The sequence below is a fragment of the Atractosteus spatula genome, chromosome 10 (genome assembly GCF_055471065.1).
Source record: "Atractosteus spatula isolate fAtrSpa1 chromosome 10, fAtrSpa1.hap1, whole genome shotgun sequence".
NCBI lineage: Eukaryota > Metazoa > Chordata > Actinopteri > Semionotiformes > Lepisosteidae > Atractosteus > Atractosteus spatula.
This window is the reverse complement of record NC_142715.1, coordinates 24,910,883-24,920,882: the sequence shown is the minus strand read 5'-3', so window position 1 is coordinate 24,920,882 and position 10,000 is coordinate 24,910,883. Positions and strand designations below refer to the sequence as shown.

At 52.8% G+C, this 10,000-nt stretch overlaps 1 protein-coding gene, 12 non-coding genes and 4 pseudogenes across 13 annotated transcripts in view; 1 reads left to right on the top strand and 16 right to left on the bottom strand.

Annotated features, from left to right (window-relative positions):
• The window catches only part of LOC148826073 (uncharacterized), a 588,722-nt gene that overhangs the window by 25,874 nt on the left and 552,848 nt on the right, over nucleotides 1-10,000 (top strand). The gene's annotated exons all lie outside the window — the stretch shown is intronic.
• Nucleotides 362-480, bottom strand: LOC148826613 (5S ribosomal RNA). The gene has a single exon (XR_016091982.1). It is a non-coding gene; the product is annotated as a 5S ribosomal RNA (ribosomal RNA).
• Nucleotides 1,018-1,136, bottom strand: LOC148826612 (5S ribosomal RNA). Its single transcript, XR_016091979.1, has one exon. It is a non-coding gene; the product is annotated as a 5S ribosomal RNA (ribosomal RNA).
• Nucleotides 1,674-1,792, bottom strand: LOC148826611 (5S ribosomal RNA). Its single transcript, XR_016091978.1, has one exon. It is a non-coding gene; the product is annotated as a 5S ribosomal RNA (ribosomal RNA).
• LOC148826610 (5S ribosomal RNA) lies at nucleotides 2,249-2,367 on the bottom strand. Its single transcript, XR_016091977.1, has one exon. It is a non-coding gene; the product is annotated as a 5S ribosomal RNA (ribosomal RNA).
• LOC148826609 (5S ribosomal RNA) lies at nucleotides 2,824-2,942 on the bottom strand. Its single transcript, XR_016092828.1, has one exon. It is a non-coding gene; the product is annotated as a 5S ribosomal RNA (ribosomal RNA).
• Nucleotides 3,399-3,507, bottom strand: LOC148826608 (5S ribosomal RNA; annotated as a pseudogene).
• On the bottom strand, nucleotides 4,045-4,163 carry LOC148826607 (5S ribosomal RNA; annotated as a pseudogene).
• Nucleotides 4,609-4,727, bottom strand: LOC148826606 (5S ribosomal RNA; annotated as a pseudogene).
• Nucleotides 5,184-5,302, bottom strand: LOC148826605 (5S ribosomal RNA). The gene has a single exon (XR_016091976.1). It is a non-coding gene; the product is annotated as a 5S ribosomal RNA (ribosomal RNA).
• On the bottom strand, nucleotides 5,840-5,958 carry LOC148826604 (5S ribosomal RNA). The gene has a single exon (XR_016092827.1). It is a non-coding gene; the product is annotated as a 5S ribosomal RNA (ribosomal RNA).
• LOC148826603 (5S ribosomal RNA) lies at nucleotides 6,415-6,533 on the bottom strand. Its single transcript, XR_016091975.1, has one exon. It is a non-coding gene; the product is annotated as a 5S ribosomal RNA (ribosomal RNA).
• Nucleotides 7,071-7,189, bottom strand: LOC148826602 (5S ribosomal RNA; annotated as a pseudogene).
• Nucleotides 7,635-7,753, bottom strand: LOC148826601 (5S ribosomal RNA). Its single transcript, XR_016091974.1, has one exon. It is a non-coding gene; the product is annotated as a 5S ribosomal RNA (ribosomal RNA).
• LOC148826600 (5S ribosomal RNA) lies at nucleotides 8,291-8,409 on the bottom strand. The gene has a single exon (XR_016091973.1). It is a non-coding gene; the product is annotated as a 5S ribosomal RNA (ribosomal RNA).
• LOC148826599 (5S ribosomal RNA) lies at nucleotides 8,945-9,063 on the bottom strand. The gene has a single exon (XR_016091972.1). It is a non-coding gene; the product is annotated as a 5S ribosomal RNA (ribosomal RNA).
• LOC148826598 (5S ribosomal RNA) lies at nucleotides 9,520-9,638 on the bottom strand. The gene has a single exon (XR_016091971.1). It is a non-coding gene; the product is annotated as a 5S ribosomal RNA (ribosomal RNA).

Below are 10,000 nucleotides of genomic sequence, written 5' to 3'. Positions count from 1 at the left end.
GGAGCTGCGGGAGAAAGGGCGCTATAGAGGATCGCTGTGGAGAGCTGCTGCTGTGCTTTGACATCTGAGCTCTGTGGAAAACGATCTCAATACAATTCTGAAAAACGCGACTCCCCGAACGCCAGCCGAACAAGTCTCCACAGCCGAAGCGCTGTGTCTCTTTTCAGCTGGCGATAAACCTTTCCTCGATCCTTTGCGGACTTGTAAAACTGTTCATGATCAGAATAAAAAACGCTCACGCTAATACACAAGCACCCGTGTCTCGCCAAAGCTGACAAATAAACAGACGGACAAGCCGCACTGCACGTGTGAACAGGGGAATGAGCGAGCGAGCGGGGATAGGGCGCCTCCTGCGCTTAAAAGCTTACAGCACCTGGTATTCCCAGGCGGTCTCCCATCCAAGTACTAACCAGGCCCATCCCTGTTTAGCTTCCGAGATCAGACGAGATCAGGCGTGCTCAAGGGGGTGTGGCCGTAAGCGAGAGCAAGGCTCGCTGGCACCCTTCTTATAGAGAGGACAGCTCCGTCACCTCTTTTACGACGCTGCTTTTTTTCCCTTGCGTTTTTCTCTTCTTCCCACGTTCTCTCTCTTCACTGCCTTCGTCCCCGCTCTATTTCACTTCAGCCTTTCACTCTTGCTTCCTTCCAATGAGGACGGAGCTGCGGGAGAAAGGGCGCTATAGAGGATCGCTGTGGAGAGCTGCTGCTGTGCTTTGACATCTGAGCTCTGTGGAAAACGATCTCAATACAATTCTGAAAAACGCGACTCCCCGAACGCCAGCCGAACAAGTCTCCACAGCCGAAGCGCTGTGTCTCTTTTCAGCTGGCGATAAACCTTTCCTCGATCCTTTGCGGACTTGTAAAACTGTTCATGATCAGAATAAAAAACGCTCACGCTAATACACAAGCACCCGTGTCTCGCCAAAGCTGACAAATAAACAGACGGACAAGCCGCACTGCACGTGTGAACAGGGGAATGAGCGAGCGAGCGGGGATAGGGCGCCTCCTGCGCTTAAAAGCTTACAGCACCTGGTATTCCCAGGCGGTCTCCCATCCAAGTACTAACCAGGCCCATCCCTGTTTAGCTTCCGAGATCAGACGAGATCAGGCGTGCTCAAGGGGGTGTGGCCGTAAGCAATAGCAAGGCTCGCTGGCACCCTTCTTATAGAGAGGACAGCTCCGTCACCTCTTTTACGACGCTGCTTTTTTTCCCTTGCGTTTTTCTCTTCTTCCCACGTTCTCTCTCTTCACTGCCTTCGTCCCCGCTCTATTTCACTTCAGCCTTTCACTCTTGCTTCCTTCCAATGAGGACGGAGCTGCGGGAGAAAGGGCGCTATAGAGGATCGCTGTGGAGAGCTGCTGCTGTGCTTTGACATCTGAGCTCTGTGGAAAACGATCTCAATACAATTCTGAAAAACGCGACTCCCCGAACGCCAGCCGAACAAGTCTCCACAGCCGAAGCGCTGTGTCTCTTTTCAGCTGGCGATAAACCTTTCCTCGATCCTTTGCGGACTTGTAAAACTGTTCATGATCAGAATAAAAAACGCTCACGCTAATACACAAGCACCCGTGTCTCGCCAAAGCTGACAAATAAACAGACGGACAAGCCGCACTGCACGTGTGAACAGGGGAATGAGCGAGCGAGCGGGGATAGGGCGCCTCCTGCGCTTAAAAGCTTACAGCACCTGGTATTCCCAGGCGGTCTCCCATCCAAGTACTAACCAGGCCCATCCCTGTTTAGCTTCCGAGATCAGACGAGATCAGGCGTGCTCAAGGGGGTGTGGCCGTAAGCGAGAGCAAGGCTCGCTGGCACCCTTCTTATAGAGAGGACAGCTCCGTCACCTCTTTTACGACGCTGCTTTTTTCTTGCTTCCTTCCAATGAGGACGGAGCTGCGGGAGAAAGGGCGCTATAGAGGATCGCTGTGGAGAGCTGCTGCTGTGCTTTGACATCTGAGCTCTGTGGAAAACGATCTCAATACAATTCTGAAAAACGCGACTCCCCGAACGCCAGCCGAACAAGTCTCCACAGCCGAAGCGCTGTGTCTCTTTTCAGCTGGCGATAAACCTTTCCTCGATCCTTTGCGGACTTGTAAAACTGTTCATGATCAGAATAAAAAACGCTCACGCTAATACACAAGCACCCGTGTCTCGCCAAAGCTGACAAATAAACAGACGGACAAGCCGCACTGCACGTGTGAACAGGGGAATGAGCGAGCGAGCGGGGATAGGGCGCCTCCTGCGCTTAAAAGCTTACAGCACCTGGTATTCCCAGGCGGTCTCCCATCCAAGTACTAACCAGGCCCATCCCTGTTTAGCTTCCGAGATCAGACGAGATCAGGCGTGCTCAAGGGGGTGTGGCCGTAAGCGAGAGCAAGGCTCGCTGGCACCCTTCTTATAGAGAGGACAGCTCCGTCACCTCTTTTACGACGCTGCTTTTTTCTTGCTTCCTTCCAATGAGGACGGAGCTGCGGGAGAAAGGGCGCTATAGAGGATCGCTGTGGAGAGCTGCTGCTGTGCTTTGACATCTGAGCTCTGTGGAAAACGATCTCAATACAATTCTGAAAAACGCGACTCCCCGAACGCCAGCCGAACAAGTCTCCACAGCCGAAGCGCTGTGTCTCTTTTCAGCTGGCGATAAACCTTTCCTCGATCCTTTGCGGACTTGTAAAACTGTTCATGATCAGAATAAAAAACGCTCACGCTAATACACAAGCACCCGTGTCTCGCCAAAGCTGACAAATAAACAGACGGACAAGCCGCACTGCACGTGTGAACAGGGGAATGAGCGAGCGAGCGGGGATAGGGCGCCTCCTGCGCTTAAAAGCTTACAGCACCTGGTATTCCCAGACGGTCTCCCATCCAAGTACTAACCAGGCCCATCCCTGTTTAGCTTCCGAGATCAGACGAGATCAGGCGTGCTCAAGGGGGTGTGGCCGTAAGCGAGAGCCAGGCTCGCTGGCACCCTTCTTATAGAGAGGACAGCTCCGTCACCTCTTTTACGACGCTGCTTTTTTCTTGCTTCCTTCCAATGAGGACGGAGCTGCGGGAGAAAGGGCGCTATAGAGGATCGCTGTGGAGAGCTGCTGCTGTGCTTTGACATCTGAGCTCTGTGGAAAACGATCTCAATACAATTCTGAAAAACGCGACTCCCCGAACGCCAGCCGAACAAGTCTCCACAGCCGAAGCGCTGTGTCTCTTTTCAGCTGGCGATAAACCTTTCCTCGATCCTTTGCGGACTTGTAAAACTGTTCATGATCAGAATAAAAAACGCTCACGCTAATACACAAGCACCCGTGTCTCGCCAAAGCTGACAAATAAACAGACGGACAAGCCGCACTGCACGTGTGAACAGGGGAATGAGCGAGCGAGCGGGGATAGGGCGCCTCCTGCGCTTAAAAGCTTACAGCACCTGGTATTCCCAGGCGGTCTCCCATCCAAGTACTAACCAGGACCATCCCTGTTTAGCTTCCGAGATCAGGTGTGCTCAAGGGGGTGTGGCCGTAAGCGAGAGCAAGGCTCGCTGGCACCCTTCTTATAGAGAGGACAGCTCCGTCACCTCTTTTACGACGCTGCTTTTTTTCCCTTGCGTTTTTCTCTTCTTCCCACGTTCTCTCTCTTCACTGCCTTCGTCCCCGCTCTATTTCACTTCAGCCTTTCACTCTTGCTTCCTTCCAATGAGGACGGAGCTGCGGGAGAAAGGGCGCTATAGAGGATCGCTGTGGAGAGCTGCTGCTGTGCTTTGACATCTGAGCTCTGTGGAAAACGATCTCAATACAATTCTGAAAAACGCGACTCCCCGAACGCCAGCCGAACAAGTCTCCACAGCCGAAGCGCTGTGTCTCTTTTCAGCTGGCGATAAACCTTTCCTCGATCCTTTGCGGACTTGTAAAACTGTTCATGATCAGAATAAAAAACGCTCACGCTAATACACAAGCACCCGTGTCTCGCCAAAGCTGACAAATAAACAGACGGACAAGCCGCACTGCACGTGTGAACAGGGGAATGAGCGAGCGAGCGGGGATAAGGCGCCTCCTGCGCTTAAAAGCTTACAGCACCTGGTATTCCCAGGCGGTCTCCCATCCAAGTACTAACCAGGCCCATCCCTGTTTAGCTTCCGAGAGCAGACGAGATCAGGCGTGCTCAAGGGGGTGTGGCCGTAAGCGAGAGCAAGGTTCGCTGGCACCCTTCTTATAGAGAGGACAGCTCCGTCACCTCTTTTACGACGCTGCTTTTTTCTTGCTTCCTTCCAATGAGGACGGAGCTGCGGGAGAAAGGGCGCTACAGAGGATCGCTGTGGAGAGCTGCTGCTGTGCTTTGACATCTGAGCTCTGTGGAAAACGATCTCAATACAATTCTGAAAAACGCGACTCCCCGAACGCCAGCCGAACAAGTCTCCACAGCCGAAGCGCTGTGTCTCTTTTCAGCTGGCGATAAACCTTTCCTCGATCCTTTGCGGACTTGTAAAACTGTTCATGATCAGAATAAAAAACGCTCACGCTAATACACAAGCACCCGTGTCTCGCCAAAGCTGACAAATAAACAGACGGACAAGCCGCACTGCACGTGTGAACAGGGGAATGAGCGAGCGAGCGCCTCCTGCGCTTAAAAGCTTACAGCACCTGGTATTCCCAGGCGGTCTCCCATCCAAGTACTAACCAGGCCCATCCCTGTTTAGCTTCCGAGATCAGACGAGATCATGCGTGCTCAAGGGGGTCTGGCCGTAAGCGAGAGCAAGGCTCGCTGGCACCCTTCTTATAGAGAGGACAGCTCCGTCACCTCTTTTACGACGCTGCTTTTTTCTTGCTTCCTTCCAATGAGGACGGAGCTGCGGGAGAAAGGGCGCTATAGAGGATCGCTGTGGAGAGCTGCTGCTGTGCTTTGACATCTGAGCTCTGTGGAAAACGATCTCAATACAATTCTGAAAAACGCGACTCCCCGAACGCCAGCCGAACAAGTCTCCACAGCCGAAGCGCTGTGTCTCTTTTCAGCTGGCGATAAACCTTTCCTCGATCCTTTGCGGACTTATAAAACTGTTCATGATCAGAATAAAAAACGCTCACGCTAATACACAAGCACCCGTGTCTCGCCAAAGCTGACAAATAAACAGACGGACAAGCCGCACTGCACGTGTGAACAGGGGAATGAGCGAGCGAGCGGGGATAGGGCGCCTCCTGCGCTTAAAAGCTTACAGCACCTGGTATTCCCAGGCGGTCTCCCATCCAAGTACTAACCAGGCCCATCCCTGTTTAGCTTCCGAGATCAGACGAGATCAGGCGTGCTCAAGGGGGTGTGGCCGTAAGCGAGAGCAAGGCTCGCTGGCACCCTTCTTATAGAGAGGACAGCTCCATCACCTCTTTTACGACGCTGCTTTTTTTCCCTTGCGTTTTTCTCTTCTTCCCACGTTCTCTCTCTTCACTGCCTTCGTCCCCGCTCTATTTCACTTCAGCCTTTCACTCTTGCTTCCTTCCAATGAGGACGGAGCTGCGGGAGAAAGGGCGCTACAGAGGATCGCTGTGGAGAGCTGCTGCTGTGCTTTGACATCTGAGCTCTGTGGAAAACGATCTCAATACAATTCTGAAAAACGCGACTCCCCGAACGCCAGCCGAACAAGTCTCCACAGCCGAAGCGCTGTGTCTCTTTTCAGCTGGCGATAAACCTTTCCTCGATCCTTTGCGGACTTGTAAAACTGTTCATGATCAGAATAAAAAACGCTCACGCTAATACACAAGCACCCGTGTCTCGCCAAAGCTGACAAATAAACAGACGGACAAGCCGCACTGCACGTGTGAACAGGGGAATGAGCGAGCGAGCGGGGATAGGGCGCCTCCTGCGCTTAAAAGCTTACAGCACCTGGTATTCCCAGACGGTCTCCCATCCAAGTACTAACCAGGCCCATCCCTGTTTAGCTTCCGAGATCAGACGAGATCAGGCGTGCTCAAGGGGGTGTGGCCGTAAGCGAGAGCCAGGCTCGCTGGCACCCTTCTTATAGAGAGGACAGCTCCGTCACCTCTTTTACGACGCTGCTTTTTTCTTGCTTCCTTCCAATGAGGACGGAGCTGCGGGAGAAAGGGCGCTATAGAGGATCGCTGTGGAGAGCTGCTGCTGTGCTTTGACATCTGAGCTCTGTGGAAAACGATCTCAATACAATTCTGAAAAACGCGACTCCCCGAACGCCAGCCGAACAAGTCTCCACAGCCGAAGCGCTGTGTCTCTTTTCAGCTGGCGATAAACCTTTCCTCGATCCTTTGCGGACTTGTAAAACTGTTCATGATCAGAATAAAAAACGCTCACGCTAATACACAAGCACCCGTGTCTCGCCAAAGCTGACAAATAAACAGACGGACAAGCCGCACTGCACGTGTGAACAGGGGAATGAGCGAGCGAGCGGGGATAGGGCGCCTCCTGCGCTTAAAAGCTTACAGCACCTGGTATTCCCAGGCGGTCTCCCATCCAAGTACTAACCAGGCCCATCCCTGTTTAGCTTCCGAGATCAGACGAGATCAGGCGTGCTCAAGGGGGTGTGGCCGTAAGCGAGAGCAAGGCTCGCTGGCACCCTTCTTATAGAGAGGACAGCTCCATCACCTCTTTTACGACGCTGCTTTTTTTCCCTTGCGTTTTTCTCTTCTTCCCACGTTCTCTCTCTTCACTGCCTTCGTCCCCGCTCTATTTCACTTCAGCCTTTCACTCTTGCTTCCTTCCAATGAGGACGGAGCTGCGGGAGAAAGGGCGCTATAGAGGATCGCTGTGGAGAGCTGCTGCTGTGCTTTGACATCTGAGCTCTGTGGAAAACGATCTCAATACAATTCTGAAAAACGCGACTCCCCGAACGCCAGCCGAACAAGTCTCCACAGCCGAAGCGCTGTGTCTCTTTTCAGCTGGCGATAAACCTTTCCTCGATCCTTTGCGGACTTGTAAAACTGTTCATGATCAGAATAAAAAACGCTCACGCTAATACACAAGCACCCGTGTCTCGCCAAAGCTGACAAATAAACAGACGGACAAGCCGCACTGCACGTGTGAACAGGGGAATGAGCGAGCGAGCGGGGATAAGGCGCCTCCTGCGCTTAAAAGCTTACAGCACCTGGTATTCCCAGGCGGTCTCCCATCCAAGTACTAACCAGGCCCATCCCTGTTTAGCTTCCGAGAGCAGACGAGATCAGGCGTGCTCAAGGGGGTGTGGCCGTAAGCGAGAGCAAGGTTCGCTGGCACCCTTCTTATAGAGAGGACAGCTCCGTCACCTCTTTTACGACGCTGCTTTTTTCTTGCTTCCTTCCAATGAGGACGGAGCTGCGGGAGAAAGGGCGCTACAGAGGATCGCTGTGGAGAGCTGCTGCTGTGCTTTGACATCTGAGCTCTGTGGAAAACGATCTCAATACAATTCTGAAAAACGCGACTCCCCGAACGCCAGCCGAACAAGTCTCCACAGCCGAAGCGCTGTGTCTCTTTTCAGCTGGCGATAAACCTTTCCTCGATCCTTTGCGGACTTGTAAAACTGTTCATGATCAGAATAAAAAACGCTCACGCTAATACACAAGCACCCGTGTCTCGCCAAAGCTGACAAATAAACAGACGGACAAGCCGCACTGCACGTGTGAACAGGGGAATGAGCGAGCGAGCGCCTCCTGCGCTTAAAAGCTTACAGCACCTGGTATTCCCAGGCGGTCTCCCATCCAAGTACTAACCAGGCCCATCCCTGTTTAGCTTCCGAGATCAGACGAGATCAGGCGTGCTCAAGGGGGTGTGGCCGTAAGCGAGAGCAAGGCTCGCTGGCACCCTTCTTATAGAGAGGACAGCTCCGTCACCTCTTTTACGACGCTGCTTTTTTTCCCTTGCGTTTTTCTCTTCTTCCCACGTTCTCTCTCTTCACTGCCTTCGTCCCCGCTCTATTTCACTTCAGCCTTTCACTCTTGCTTCCTTCCAATGAGGACGGAGCTGCGGGAGAAAGGGCGCTATAGAGGATCGCTGTGGAGAGCTGCTGCTGTGCTTTGACATCTGAGCTCTGTGGAAAACGATCTCAATACAATTCTGAAAAACGCGACTCCCCGAACGCCAGCCGAACAAGTCTCCACAGCCGAAGCGCTGTGTCTCTTTTCAGCTGGGGATAAACCTTTCCTCGATCCTTTGCGGACTTGTAAAACTGTTCATGATCAGAATAAAAAACGCTCACGCTAATACACAAGCACCCGTGTCTCGCCAAAGCTGACAAATAAACAGACGGACAAGCCGCACTGCACGTGTGAACAGGGGAATGAGCGAGCGAGCGGGGATTGGGCGCCTCCTGCGCTTAAAAGCTTACAGCACCTGGTATTCCCAGGCGGTCTCCCATCCAAGTACTAACCAGGCCCATCCCTGTTTAGCTTCCGAGATCAGACGAGATCAGGCGTGCTCAAGGGGGTGTGGCCGTAAGCGAGAGCAAGGCTCGCTGGCACCCTTCTTATAGAGAGGACAGCTCCGTCACCTCTTTTACGACGCTGCTTTTTTTCCCTTGCGTTTTTCTCTTCTTCCCACGTTCTCTCTCTTCACTGCCTTCGTCCCCGCTCTATTTCACTTCAGCCTTTCACTCTTGCTTCCTTCCAATGAGGACGGAGCTGCGGGAGAAAGGGCGCTATAGAGGATCGCTGTGGAGAGCTGCTGCTGTGCTTTGACATCTGAGCTCTGTGGAAAACGATCTCAATACAATTCTGAAAAACGCGACTCCCCGAACGCCAGCCGAACAAGTCTCCACAGCCGAAGCGCTGTGTCTCTTTTCAGCTGGCGATAAACCTTTCCTCGATCCTTTGCGGACTTGTAAAACTGTTCATGATCAGAATAAAAAACGCTCACGCTAATACACAAGCACCCGTGTCTCGCCAAAGCTGACAAATAAACAGACGGACAAGCCGCACTGCACGTGTGAACGGGAATGAGCGAGCGAGCGGGGATAGGGTGCCTCCTGCGCTTAAAAGCTTACAGCACCTGGTATTCCCAGGCGGTCTCCCATCCAAGTACTAACCAGGCCCATCCCTGTTTAGCTTCCGAGATCAGACGAGATCAGGCGTGCTCAAGGGGGTGTGGCCGTAAGCAAGAGCAAGGCTCGCTGGCACCCTTCTTATAGAGAGGACAGCTCCGTCACCTCTTTTACGACGCTGCTTTTTTCTTGCTTCCTTCCAATGAGGACGGAGCTGCGGGAGAAAGGGCGCTATAGAGGATCGCTGTGGAGAGCTGCTGCTGTGCTTTGACATCTGAGCTCTGTGGAAAACGATCTCAATACAATTCTGAAAAACGCGACTCCCCGAACGCCAGCCGAACAAGTCTCCACAGCCGAAGCGCTGTGTCTCTTTTCAGCTGGCGATAAACCTTTCCTCGATCCTTTGCGGACTTGTAAAACTGTTCATGATCAGAATAAAAAACGCTCACGCTAATACACAAGCACCCGTGTCTCGCCAAAGCTGACAAATAAACAGACGGACAAGCCGCACTGCACGTGTGAACAGGGGAATGAGCGAGCGAGCGGGGATAGGGCGCCTCCTGCGCTTAAAAGCTTACAGCACCTGGTATTCCCAGGCGGTCTCCCATCCAAGTACTAACCAGGCCCATCCCTGTTTAGCTTCCGAGATCAGACGAGATCAGGCGTGCTCAAGGGGGTGTGGCCGTAAGCGAGAGCAAGGCTCGCTGGCACCCTTCTTATAGAGAGGACAGCTCCGTCACCTCTTTTACGACGCTGCTTTTTTCCAATGAGGACGGAGCTGCGGGAGAAAGGGCGCTATAGAGGATCGCTGTGGAGAGCTGCTGCTGTGCTTTGACATCTGAGCTCCGTGGAAAACGATCTCAATACAATTCTGAAAAACGCGACTCCCCGAACGCCAGCCGAACAAGTCTCCACAGCCGAAGCGCTGTGTCTCTTTTCAGCTGGCGATAAACCTTTCCTCGATCCTTTGCGGACTTGTAAAACTGTTCATGATCAGAATAAAAAACGCTCACGCTAATACACAAGCACCCGTGTCTCGCCAAAGCTGACAA